Genomic DNA, 15111 nt, shown 5'->3' with positions numbered 1-15111 from the left:
ACAATCAAATTTTACTGAAGAGGAAGCAATAGCGCTTATGTTGGAACTGGGTCTCAGTCGAAATAAGTACCAAATATTAAGGAAAGCTCTGCATGAAAAAGGACACAATATATTACCATCATAGAAGGCGATCTTGGAAAAAAAACAAACTATCCTACCATCACCTATTGCTGTTAATGATGTGGAAGCGTGTATTGATATATCATCTTTGCTCGAAAACACAGGATCAAGAATTGTGTCAGACTTTTCAGAAGACCAACTAAGGAAAATTCATAACTGTGATGTTGTCTTAATATGTAAGTGGGGATGTGACGGCTTATCAGCACTTCCAGAATACAAACAAGCTTGTAAAAGTCGGACATTAGCAGACTACAAAAGTGTATTTATGTCATCATTAGTGCCATTACGAATTCGTTCATATTCCCTTAATCCATCATCGTCAAGCATCGGAATTTCATTTGAAGATATATATATCAATACAACCCCGGGTTCAAAAAATTTTTGTAGACCCATTGGATTTGAACATATAAAGGAGTCAAAGAAAACAACAAAAGATTTAGTGGAATATTTAAAAGATGAAATAAATGCACTGGAGCCCATTTGCATAAAAATAAAGGAATTCTCTATTAACGTATCATATCAGCTAAGCTTAACAGTGATTGATGGAAAGGTCAGCAATGCCATAACAGAAACTTCTTCCTTCTGGAGATGCTCAATATGTAATGAGAAAAAGTCGCAATTCTCAAATATAAACAAAAGCAGAAGTATTAATGAAGAACACCTGTCTTTCGGAATTTCACCACTTCATGCCAGAATACGATCCTCAAATATAGAAGTGTGCCAGAGAATCTTACTAAATCAACAAAAAATAATGAAGAATTGAAAGAACTGAGAGCTGCGGAAAAGAGCAGAATCCAAGAAGAATTTAAAGTTCAGATGGGATTAAACATCGACAAACCACTTTCAAGTTGCGGTAGTACAAATGACGGTAATACGGCGAGAAGGTTTTTTCGTGATTTTGAAATTACTTCAAAAATAACTGGAATCGACAAGGAGTTGCTTCGAAGAGTTAACACTATTTTAATGGCACTGAATAGTAAATATAAAATTAATGGAAATCGATTTGGGGAATATACATCTGAAATTTCTAAATTACTTGTATCTCTGTATCCATGGAGGGAACTAACACCAACAGTACACAAAGTATTGTGTCATGGTCAAATAATAATTGAATCGAATATTCTTCCACTTGGAGAGTTAACAGAAGAAGCCCAGGAAGAGAGGAATCGAGATTTTAAGCATGTTCAAATATTCAGCTCAAGAAAATGCTCCAGGCAATCACAGAATGAAGATATTTTTAATAGTTTACTTCTATCTTCTGATCCTGTTCTTTCAACTATGCGAAAAAGATGGATTTGTTATGAAACTCTATCATCTCAAAACAAGGAAGATTTAAAGGACTTATATTACCTTCTGGATATGTATACCGATATGACAGATTATTTTATAGAAAATAAGTAGTGTTAGGAATTAACTATATAAGTAGGTTGTAAGAATTAATTGTATTATGTTTAAGATAAACATTTCAAATAAAACAAGTAAGAGTGTTATATTCGGCTATGCCGAATCTTATATACCCACCATCAAACCTCGTTTGACTCGAATGAAACTTACTTATGTCGAATTTCATCTATATACTCGTATATTTAGGCCAGTTATAAGCGTTAAAGTAATTTTCTGAAGGGGACCATATATAGGGGGGTAGGGTCAATTATGGGTCGATCCTCATAAAATTTGGTAGATAGAATTTGGTTCGTATTAAATTTATTTGTGTCGAATTTCATCGCTACACTTGTATTTTTAAACCATTAATGAGCGTTGCAGTCATTTTCTGAAGGGGACCTTATATGGGGGGTAGGGTCAATCTTGGACCGATCCTCATAAAATTTTTTAGATAGATTTTGACTCGTATGAAACTTACTTATGTCGAATTTCATCTATATACTAGTATTTTTAAGCCAGTAATGAGCGTTAAAGTCATTTTCTGAAGGGGACCTTATATGGGGGGTAGGGTCAGTTATGGACCGATCCTCATAAAATTTCGCATATTGATTTTGGATCATAAGAAACTTACTTATGTCGAATTTCATCGCTATATTCGTATTTTTAAACAAGTTATGGCTGTTAAAGCTGCTTTTCGAGGGGCCACTTGTATGGGGGCTATCCGAAAACGTGGACCGATATTGCCCATTTTCAATACCAAACAAACCTTACCTATAAGAAATATTTATGTGAAATTTCAACCCTCTAGCTCTTTCCATTCGGACTCTATCGTGCTTTCAACAGACAGACAGACAGACAGACAGACAGACGGACGGACGGACAGACGGACAGACATGGCTAGATCGTCCTAGAATTTAATGAGGACCCAGAATATATATACTTTTGTGGGTCTATGACCAATATTTCTATGTGTTACAAACGGAATGACAAAATCAATATACCCCCCATCTTTTTTGATGGTGGGTATAAAAAGCTATTATACTAACTGATGATATTGTATTAAATTGTGTTTTATATTTCGGTGGGCGGGAAAGGTGGTTTGTGTGGGGTGATTTAGGTGTTGTTGTGCGTGGCTCATAATAAAATTATAACTTTTTATTGTATATACAATGTTATAGTCTTTAATAAAATAATTAACGAAATAATTTTAAAAATTGTCCAAATATTTTATTCAACACCAAATGTATGTTCTGTCATACTTAATACTAAAATATGAAAAAGATGAAATTAAAGGACACAGGTTTAAATGAACATATTTTTGAATGTAATTGAGATATTGGCTTGAAATTTTTTGTAAAGGGTCGAGAATTTCCATATCTAACTAAAAAATGATATTAAGGGATAAATATGGACTAAATTGTTGTAGCTATCTGCGATCCTATTAAAATTTTGATATAAATCATAGTTTTAGAAATTAAACAAATATGTAATATATGACAAAATCTTTATTTATGAACAAAACTCAATGAAATTTTCAACGCTTGTTAAATTTGTCATTTAAAATAAGAAAATGCAAAAAAAAATTGAAAAGGTCAAAGGGCATCCCGCAATTCCCAAAAATAGGAATGAAAATCCCAAAAATGGGATTTTTTACTTTTTTGCCCATAGGGTCCACATTTCTTTCAGGGCTGGGAAAATACTTTTGGAGTAAATAGAAAACATATTGAGGTTTCCAAAAGTGCTTTCAGTTTTCTGATCCCAGCTTTGGGATTTTAGAACATGTCGCCCAAAGTTGAAGTTTTGATAAAAAATAGGTCACATTCGGAAGGACGCAGTGGCAACATTTTCAAAAAATAGGACAAGTTTTTTACGCCAAAGCGTTCTGCGTAAAGATACCTTTTAGAAAACTATAAAATTGTTATATGTTCTTAAAGAAAATTTTATTTTATTAATAAAAGAGTTAAGACACATTTTTGGCAAAAAAACGCCAAAAATCTAAAATTTTTTGAATTTTTAAATTAAAAAACGTATATTTTTGGATCAGTAAATGATATTGATCTGAAACTTTCTGTATATTATTGGAAATTTTGTTGTCTAACTAACAAGAAAAAATTGAGTCCATTTGGTCCAAAATTACGCCCGGTATTCAAAAAAAGGCGGACCAAGGTATGGTAAATTTTGTAAATGTCTATTGCTTCAATAAATTAAAAACTAAACAAAAATCTCCTATTAAGTCTACTTCTTTAAAAGTTATGTTTTCCTATAAATCAATAAGTACGATATTCTTTAAAATCCTCAATTTATTTACGCTTATTTTAATATAATTTACCCTAAAATCCACAAAATACATTTTGTCTAGCTAAACATCAAAGTATTTGTTTATTCATACGTTTTCCGTCTACATATCGACCTAATAAACAGCAAATTCGAGCAGGTTAATGTGAAATCATTTGAAAATTTTACTTTTATTTTTGCGGAAATTTAACACAGAAGAGTTATTTTCACATATAGTCAGTCAAATGATGTGTTTGTTAACCCCTGCTCTACCTGTGGTGAATAAATTATTAGCTGAAATCATTTATCACACAGAAAACTGATGGGTGCTAAAGCTGTGGCATAAACGAAATAAAGATTATTCATAGAATATGTAACAATTTATTTACTATGGAAATCAATAGGGTAGCTGGGAAATTGTGTTGAAAGTTTTAGTTTTTTTTCAACCCCTCTTCATTCTTCAACATAAAAAGTAAACATGTAAAAAAGTTTATACTATTCTTGGAGACTTGCTGAGGAAAATATTTTATAAAAAATGGAGCAAACTAAACAATTTAGAAAAGGGTAGTTGGTTAAAATATGCCATTGTGGAATTGAATGTTTGCCATAGTACACGTGCTGAAAACGTTTTGTCAGATGGGAGAAATTAATTTGGGAACATTTGCTTGCTGTGATGATTTTCGACTTGTATTAACTTAACAACTCAATTTGACTTTCTCGATAAAATGTCATAATGAACCACCATAAAGACTAGCCTACAGTCTAGACTATAGAATAGACTATAGACTGACTATAGTCGAGACTATAGACTGACTATAGTCCAGACTATAGACTAACTATAGTCCAGACTATAGGCTGGCTATAGTCCAGACTATAGACTGACTATTTATAGTCCAGACTATAGACTGACTATAGTCCAGACTACAGACTGCTAATAGACTTACTATAAACTGATAATAAAATGACTATAGACCAGACTATAGACTGACTATAGTCCAGACGATAGACTTACTATAGTCCAGACAATAGACTGACTATAGTCCAGAAAATAGACTGACTATAGTCAAGACTATAGACTGACAATAGACTGACTATAGACCAGACTATTGACTGACTATAGTCCAGACTATAGACTGACTATAGTCCAGACTATAGACTGACTATAGCCCAGATTATAGACTGACTATAGTCCAGACTATAGACTGACTATAGTCCAGACTATAGACCGACTATAGTCCAGACTATAGACTGACTATATTCCAGACTATAGACTGACTATAGTCCAGACTATAGACTAAATATAGACAAGACTATAGACAGACTATAGGTCACACTATATATTGACTATACTTAGTCCATGCTAAATAGATCAAATTATAGACTAGACTATAGTTCAGACTATAGGCTAAATATAGACTAGACTACAGACTGACTATAGTCCAGACTATAGACTGATTATAGTCGAGACAATAGACTGACTATAGTCCAGACTATGCACTGACTATAGTCCAGACTATAGACTGACTATAGTCCAAACTATAGACTGATAATAGACTGACTATAGTCCAGACTATTAGCTGACTATAGTCCATAGACTGACTATAGTCCTGACAATAGACCGACTATAGTCCAGACAATAGACTGACTATAGTCCAGACTATAGACTGACTATATACTGACTATAGTCCAGACTATAGACTGACTATAGTCCAGACTATAGACTGACTATAGTCCAGACTATAGACTGACTATATTCCAGACTATAGACTGACTATAGTCCACCATAGATTAGACCATGCTAAACAGTCCAAATTATAGACTAGACTATAGTCCAGACTATAGACTGACTATAGACTGACTATAGTCCAGACTATAGACTGACTATAGTCCAGACTATAGACTGACTAAAGTCCAGACTATAGACTGACTATAGTCCAGACTATAGACTGACTATACTCCAGACTATAGACTGACTATAGTCCAGACTATAGACTGACTATAGTCCAGACTACAGACTGACTATAGTCCAGATTATAGACTGACTATAGTCCAGACTATATATAGATTAGGCTATAGATCAGTTTTAAGTCCAGACTATAAACTATACTATACAAGACAGTAAATTACAGATAGTCCAGACGATAGTTCAGACTACAAAAAAAACTACAGTCCAGAATATAACCTAAGCTATAGGCCAGAGCACAGTGGGGCAGAATGAAAATTTTTTGGAAATAAATCTGGCATTTCTAAACGGCTGATCCGATCTGGATAAAATTTGGCGTGAGCGTAGCCAAGGAGTATTCGAGTTTAAGTTTTGAAGATGAACCCTGCAGATGCCCCAGGGACGGCGCTGTGGCGGCTCAAAGTAGGGTACCTACGACATGTAAAATTTTTAAACTCGTGCCATTTTTTTGTTTTTCACCCAAATACAAAGATTTTTATATTTTGTGAAAGCGCTCGTCGAGATCTTGAAAAAACATGCTTGGACATACTACTTATCTCTTATAATATCCGAGTTATAGGCATTTAAAAATTTAGTGATACAAAATTTACCATACCTTGGTCCGCCTTTTTTTGAATACCGGGCGTAATTTTGGACCAAATGGACTCAATTTTTCTTGTTAGTTAGACAACAAAATTTCCAATAATATACAAAAAATTTCAGATCAATATCATTTACTGATCCAAAAATATACGTTTTTTAATTTAAAAATTCAAAAAATTTTAGATTTTTGGCGTTTTTTTGCCAAAAATGTGTCTTAACTCTTTTATTAATAAAATAAAATTTTCTTTAAGAACATATAACAATTTTATAGTTTTCTAAAAGCTATCTTTACGCAGAACGCTTTGGCGTAAAAAACTTGTCCTATTTTTTGAAAATGTTGCCACTGCGTCCTTCCGAATGTGACCTATTTTTTATCAAAACTTCAACTTTGGGCGACATGTTCTAAAATCCCAAAGCTGGGATCAGAAAACTGAAAGCACTTTTGGAAACCTCAATATGTTTTCTATTTACTCCAAAAGTATTTTCCCAGCCCTGAAAGAAATGTGGACCCTATGGGCAAAAAAGTAAAAAATCCCATTTTTGGGATTTTCATTCCTATTTTTGGGAATTGCGGGATGCCCTTTGACCTTTTCAATTTTTTTTTTTTGCATTTTCTTATTTTAAATGACAAATTTAACAAGCGTTGAAAATTTCATTGAGTTTTGTTCATAAATAAAGATTTTGTCATATATTACATATTTGTTTAATTTCTAAAACTATGATTTATATCAAAATTTTAATAGGATCGCAGATAGCTACAACAATTTAGTCCATATTTATCCCTTAATATCATTTTTTAGTTAGATATGGAAATTCTCGACCCTTTACAAAAAATTTCAAGCCAATATCTCAATTACATTCAAAAATATGTTCATTTAAACCTGTGTCCTTTAATTTCATTTTTTCATATTTTAGTATTAAGTATGACAGCACATATTTAAATCTTATATTTACCTATTTTCTATTTGTTTGCTTATCCTTATAATTGAAAGGTCCTATTATGCTTAAATTTTCAAAAATTTATAACTATTTTTTACCTAAATTTTTTCGACAGATCATTTCGTTCTGTTTCGTTTATGATCATGTAGGTAAAAGTATACAGGTAATGATAATTTCGATTCATTCACTAATAAGAAATATCAATGACTGAATTACAGGTTATAGTAATATAGTCCTAAATGTTAATAGGTAGACAATTTGTAATTTTTTACTTTGAAATACCTGTATCGGAAATGACAAGAATTGGTATATAAGTAAACTTCTCAGATTTTAAGTACCATATTTAATAAATCTACAATGAAGATTACATTAAACGAAGAGTTGTGTTCCGTTTTATGGAATGTATCTTCAAAAGGGCCAGAAAGAATTGAAGACATTTCAAATTATATAAAAACTACATATAGTAGAAAAGTAGACAAAACAGGCATATCAAAAATTGAAAACTTTTTAAAACTTTTTGATGTAAAAAGTAAGTCTGTGGATGGAAATCAAAAGAAATTTCTATTAAAATTTTGTAGTTGGATGGAAACTACTACGGAAATCTCAACTTACAACACATCAACAGGAGCGCCTTGCAAGTCATACGAAGACTTATGTTCAAGGTCAAAAAAAAAAAAGAGGGTCACACAAAAACTTTTTTCAATCTCAAATGAGGAAATTGCTGATACATTTAACGAAATGCTGAAAAAGGAAAACCAACCTATGGATGTCGTACATATTGCAACTATTCTTCCTAATGCATCACCAAAACGACTTAAGCGAATTGTGGAAAGTATACCAACTCCAACTTCACAATCAAATTTTACTGAAGAGGAAGCAATAGCGCTTATGTTGGAACTGGGTCTCAGTCGAAATAAGTACCAAATATTAAGGAAAGCTCTGCATGAAAAAGGACACAATATATTACCATCATAGAAGGCGATCTTGGAAAAAAAACAAACTATCCTACCATCACCTATTGCTGTTAATGATGTGGAAGCGTGTATTGATATATCATCTTTGCTCGAAAACACAGGATCAAGAATTGTGTCAGACTTTTCAGAAGACCAACTAAGGAAAATTCATAACTGTGATGTTGTCTTAATATGTAAGTGGGGATGTGACGGCTTATCAGCACTTCCAGAATACAAACAAGCTTGTAAAAGTCGGACATTAGCAGACTACAAAAGTGTATTTATGTCATCATTAGTGCCATTACGAATTCGTTCATATTCCCTTAATCCATCATCGTCAAGCATCGGAATTTCATTTGAAGATATATATATCAATACAACCCCGGGTTCAAAAAATTTTTGTAGACCCATTGGATTTGAACATATAAAGGAGTCAAAGAAAACAACAAAAGATTTAGTGGAATATTTAAAAGATGAAATAAATGCACTGGAGCCCATTTGCATAAAAATAAAGGAATTCTCTATTAACGTATCATATCAGCTAAGCTTAACAGTGATTGATGGAAAGGTCAGCAATGCCATAACAGAAACTTCTTCCTTCTGGAGATGCTCAATATGTAATGAGAAAAAGTCGCAATTCTCAAATATAAACAAAAGCAGAAGTATTAATGAAGAACACCTGTCTTTCGGAATTTCACCACTTCATGCCAGAATACGATCCTCAAATATAGAAGTGTGCCAGAGAATCTTACTAAATCAACAAAAAATAATGAAGAATTGAAAGAACTGAGAGCTGCGGAAAAGAGCAGAATCCAAGAAGAATTTAAAGTTCAGATGGGATTAAACATCGACAAACCACTTTCAAGTTGCGGTAGTACAAATGACGGTAATACGGCGAGAAGGTTTTTTCGTGATTTTGAAATTACTTCAAAAATAACTGGAATCGACAAGGAGTTGCTTCGAAGAGTTAACACTATTTTAATGGCACTGAATAGTAAATATAAAATTAATGGAAATCGATTTGGGGAATATACATCTGAAATTTCTAAATTACTTGTATCTCTGTATCCATGGAGGGAACTAACACCAACAGTACACAAAGTATTGTGTCATGGTCAAATAATAATTGAATCGAATATTCTTCCACTTGGAGAGTTAACAGAAGAAGCCCAGGAAGAGAGGAATCGAGATTTTAAGCATGTTCAAATATTCAGCTCAAGAAAATGCTCCAGGCAATCACAGAATGAAGATATTTTTAATAGTTTACTTCTATCTTCTGATCCTGTTCTTTCAACTATGCGAAAAAGATGGATTTGTTATGAAACTCTATCATCTCAAAACAAGGAAGATTTAAAGGACTTATATTACCTTCTGGATATGTATACCGATATGACAGATTATTTTATAGAAAATAAGTAGTGTTAGGAATTAACTATATAAGTAGGTTGTAAGAATTAATTGTATTATGTTTAAGATAAACATTTCAAATAAAACAAGTAAGAGTGTTATATTCGGCTATGCCGAATCTTATATACCCACCATCAAACCTCGTTTGACTCGAATGAAACTTACTTATGTCGAATTTCATCTATATACTCGTATATTTAGGCCAGTTATAAGCGTTAAAGTAATTTTCTGAAGGGGACCATATATAGGGGGGTAGGGTCAATTATGGGTCGATCCTCATAAAATTTGGTAGATAGAATTTGGTTCGTATTAAATTTATTTGTGTCGAATTTCATCGCTACACTTGTATTTTTAAACCATTAATGAGCGTTGCAGTCATTTTCTGAAGGGGACCTTATATGGGGGGTAGGGTCAATCTTGGACCGATCCTCATAAAATTTTTTAGATAGATTTTGACTCGTATGAAACTTACTTATGTCGAATTTCATCTATATACTAGTATTTTTAAGCCAGTAATGAGCGTTAAAGTCATTTTCTGAAGGGGACCTTATATGGGGGGTAGGGTCAGTTATGGACCGATCCTCATAAAATTTCGCATATTGATTTTGGATCATAAGAAACTTACTTATGTCGAATTTCATCGCTATATTCGTATTTTTAAACAAGTTATGGCTGTTAAAGCTGCTTTTCGAGGGGCCACTTGTATGGGGGCTATCCGAAAACGTGGACCGATATTGCCCATTTTCAATACCAAACAAACCTTACCTATAAGAAATATTTATGTGAAATTTCAACCCTCTAGCTCTTTCCATTCGGACTCTATCGTGCTTTCAACAGACAGACAGACAGACAGACAGACAGACGGACGGACGGACAGACGGACAGACATGGCTAGATCGTCCTAGAATTTAATGAGGACCCAGAATATATATACTTTTGTGGGTCTATGACCAATATTTCTATGTGTTACAAACGGAATGACAAAATCAATATACCCCCCATCTTTTTTGATGGTGGGTATAAAAAGCTATTATACTAACTGATGATATTGTATTAAATTGTGTTTTATATTTCGGTGGGCGGGAAAGGTGGTTTGTGTGGGGTGATTTAGGTGTTGTTGTGCGTGGCTCATAATAAAATTATAACTTTTTATTGTATATACAATGTTATAGTCTTTAATAAAATAATTAACGAAATAATTTTAAAAATTGTCCAAATATTTTATTCAACACCAAATGTATGTTCTGTCATACTTAATACTAAAATATGAAAAAGATGAAATTAAAGGACACAGGTTTAAATGAACATATTTTTGAATGTAATTGAGATATTGGCTTGAAATTTTTTGTAAAGGGTCGAGAATTTCCATATCTAACTAAAAATGATATTAAGGGATAAATATGGACTAAATTGTTGTAGCTATCTGCGATCCTATTAAAATTTTGATATAAATCATAGTTTTAGAAATTAAACAAATATGTAATATATGACAAAATCTTTATTTATGAACAAAACTCAATGAAATTTTCAACGCTTGTTAAATTTGTCATTTAAAATAAGAAAATGCAAAAAAAAATTGAAAAGGTCAAAGGGCATCCCGCAATTCCCAAAAATAGGAATGAAAATCCCAAAAATGGGATTTTTTACTTTTTTGCCCATAGGGTCCACATTTCTTTCAGGGCTGGGAAAATACTTTTGGAGTAAATAGAAAACATATTGAGGTTTCCAAAAGTGCTTTCAGTTTTCTGATCCCAGCTTTGGGATTTTAGAACATGTCGCCCAAAGTTGAAGTTTTGATAAAAAATAGGTCACATTCGGAAGGACGCAGTGGCAACATTTTCAAAAAATAGGACAAGTTTTTTACGCCAAAGCGTTCTGCGTAAAGATACCTTTTAGAAAACTATAAAATTGTTATATGTTCTTAAAGAAAATTTTATTTTATTAATAAAAGAGTTAAGACACATTTTTGGCAAAAAAAACGCCAAAAATCTAAAATTTTTTGAATTTTTAAATTAAAAAACGTATATTTTTGGATCAGTAAATGATATTGATCTGAAACTTTCTGTATATTATTGGAAATTTTGTTGTCTAACTAACAAGAAAAAATTGAGTCCATTTGGTCCAAAATTACGCCCGGTATTCAAAAAAAGGCGGACCAAGGTATGGTAAATTTTGTATCACTAAATTTTTAAATGCCTATAACTCGGATATTATAAGAGATAAGTAGTATGTCCAAGCATGTTTTTTCAAGATCTCGACGAGCGCTTTCACAAAATATAAAAATCTTTGTATTTGGGTGAAAAACAAAAAAATGGCACGAGTTTAAAAATTTTACATGTCGTAGGTACCCTACTTTGAGCCGCCACAGCGCCGTCCCTGGGGCATCTGCAGGGTTCATCTTCAAAACTTAAACTCGAATACTCCTTGGCTACGCTCACGCCAAATTTTATCCCGATCGGATCAGCCGTTTAGAAATGCCAGATTTATTTCCAAAAAATTTCCATTCTGCCCCACTGTGCAGAGTATAAACTAGACTAGAGTACTTACTATAGACTAGGTTATAGGCTAGACTATAGTCCAGACTATAAATAGACTAGACTATACCAGACTATAGATTAGACATAATCCAGACTATAGTTTAGACCAGAACATATACTAAACTATAGACAGACTACATAGTAGTCTATATAGATAAAATTTTTTATGATGACAATTTGTTCTTTAATAGCCCACTGTGGACATTAAACTTATTTATTAATTTAAAGAAATAATTACTTGAGTACTAAAATGTAACGATTCTAATAAGTTTTATGAAATAAACAGAAATATTATAATAAAAATTTTAAATGCTTTCAAAAGAAGATATTTTAACGCCATAAAAATATTTATATTTTTTGTCTTTCTATGTTTTTTGTATACATTAGATAATTTATTACCTTTTCTCTGTAGATGATAACGCTGTTGTTGTTGTTTTTTTATTACAAATATTGTTGATGATTTTTTTTTTTAAATCCTTGTAGTATGATGTTAGTTTTATTCACTTCAATATTAATGATGTTGAATTAAATGCATAAAGCAAAAACAAGATATAAGAGAACTGCGGCTAATGGTCGTTGTCCTTAACAGGAACTTTTAGTTGGCTTTTCGGGCGAAAAAAATGAGTAAATTTTGTTTGTTTTGTTTTTTTTTTTACAATAGCAATGAAAACATTAGTTAGTTTAAGTGTAAATTTACAAACACACGTTGTATTAAAGCTTTTTTTGTATTTACTAGAGTTAACTTACAACACTCTCTTGCTCTCTTTGCTTTTCATTTTTAAAGGATATGCTCGCTCTTTTTAGACAAAAATGTAAACAAACATTGAAGTAATGTTTAAGAGAGTGTTGAAATTTTGTTTTCCTTTTGTATTATTAAACTCAAACACACACACACTTTAACACTTACTCACTTGTGTTTTCATATTTGAGAGAGATTTTCAAGAGACAAGGAACAACTCATTCATATTTAGAAAATTGAGCTGGTTGTGTTGAATTGTAGCATGTTGTGCTTTTTTTGTGATACTTTTTTGTTGATTTTTTATGTTTGATATTAATTTTTTTTTTTGTTTTCTTTTTACTTTTAAGGATTAATTTAATTTTTATCTTTATGCATTATTACTTATCTTTAATTATTTTAATTATAATATTTAAGACTTTTGGTGTTATAGGATTTTTATGAACTTTTTGTTTACAATTATTACGCTTTTATTTGGTTATACGAGTAAGATATTGAATTTAACAATATTTTTAAAACAAATCACTGCATATTTTTAGGGTGTGGCTAAGAAATATTTAATTATATATTTTTATTTGCACTTAGTTAAGGAATTTTGTTAAACATTTGCTTATTTTATTAAATGATTTAATATATTTTTATGTTTAAATTATATTTTATTACAGAAGAAAGAAGAAATATTTCGTTTTTTTTATTAGACTTTAAGCAGCATCAGTATTTAGGAGGGGAGAGGAGGAAGCTTTATTGTGGTTATTTTGTTTAAGAGCATTTATTATTGTTGTATTTGATATTATTGCAGCTGCCTATGGTTATTTTCTAAGATTTTTTGTTCTGCTATTCATATAATTTTTTATTTTCATTTTGTTGTTTTCATTTATTTCTTTTTTTATGATATTTTTTCGCATTTAACTTACGCCTGTCTCATCATTGTTTTTTGATTTTTTCACATCCTTTATAGACTGTGTCATGCACATGTATTGTTAGTTATACTCTGATTTTTACACAAACACATTTATACAATTTAATATAGACTTTTACCTAGTAAATTCTTGTAAATGTTTCTGAGTTATTGTTTTTGTTTGAAATAGTATTTTATTGTAGAATTTATACTGGTTTGCTTTATGATGTTGTTGGATTTTATCTTTTATTTGAGGTTGTTGTAGTAGACAGGCGCGGTTTATATAGATATATTTTTCAATGTTCACAATTACAATTTCTAACAAGAACAACACAATGCAAATAAAATAACTTGGAAACATTAGAATTGGGTAAGTTTCGTATTTAAGGTTGGAACAAAAACAAAATCAAAGTAAGTCCTTCTGCATATTACATGGGTAGGGGATTATTTTCAGATGCTAGCAAGGTATGTAAAATTTCCTGATGAGATGAATTTCAAAATGTTTGTGTGAACTGAACTAGAACTGAACTAGAACTGAACTAGAACTGAACTAGAACTGAACTAGAACTGAACTAGAACTGATCTAACTGAACTAGAACTGAACTAGAACTGAACTAGAACTGAACTAGAACTGATCTAGAACTGAACTAGAACTGAACTAGAACTGAACTAGAACTGAACTAGAACTGAACTAGAACTGAACTAGAACTGAACTAGAACTGAACTACTGAACTAGAACTGAACTAGAACTGAACTAGAACTGAACTAGAACTGAACTAGAACTGAACTAGAACTGAACTAGAACTGAACTAGAACTGAACTAGAACTGAACTAGAACTGAACTAGAACTGAACTAGAACTGAACTAGAACTGAACTGGAACTGAATTAACTGAACTAGAACTGAACTAGAACTGAACTAGAACTGAACTAGAACTGAACTAGAACTGAACTAGAACTGAACTAGAACTAGAACTGAACTAGAACTGAACTAGAACTGAACTAGAACTGAACTAGAACTGAACTAGAACTGAACTAGAACTGAACTAGAACTGAACTAGAACTGAACTAGAACTGAACTAGAACTGAACTAGAACTGAACTAGAACTGAACTAGAACTGAACTAGAACTGAACTAGAACTGAACTAGAACTGAACTAGAACTGAACTAGAACTGAACTAGAACTGAACTAGAACTGAACTAGAACTGAACTAGAACTGAACTAGAACTGAACTAGAACTGAACTAGAAATGAACTAGAACTGAACTAGAACTGAACTAGAACTGAACTAGAACTGAACTAGAACTGAACTAGAACTGAA

At 31.8% G+C, this 15111-nt stretch overlaps 1 protein-coding gene across 1 annotated transcript in view; it reads right to left on the bottom strand.

The window, feature by feature from the left end:
* Positions 1-14105, bottom strand: part of LOC119605321 — a 219630-nt gene extending 205525 nt beyond the window's left edge. Inside the window, 1 exon segment of the mRNA XM_037958348.1 lies at positions 12558-14105. The gene's annotated coding sequence lies outside the window, so the exon portion shown is untranslated.
* Positions 14106-15111: the final 1006 nt, after the last annotated feature.

This window comes from Lucilia sericata, unplaced genomic scaffold (assembly GCF_015586225.1).
Source record: "Lucilia sericata isolate MDLA Ls3-8-SP2 unplaced genomic scaffold, ASM1558622v1 Contig000475F_arrow, whole genome shotgun sequence".
NCBI lineage: Eukaryota > Metazoa > Arthropoda > Insecta > Diptera > Calliphoridae > Lucilia > Lucilia sericata.
This window is presented reverse-complemented; position numbering and strand designations above follow the sequence as displayed.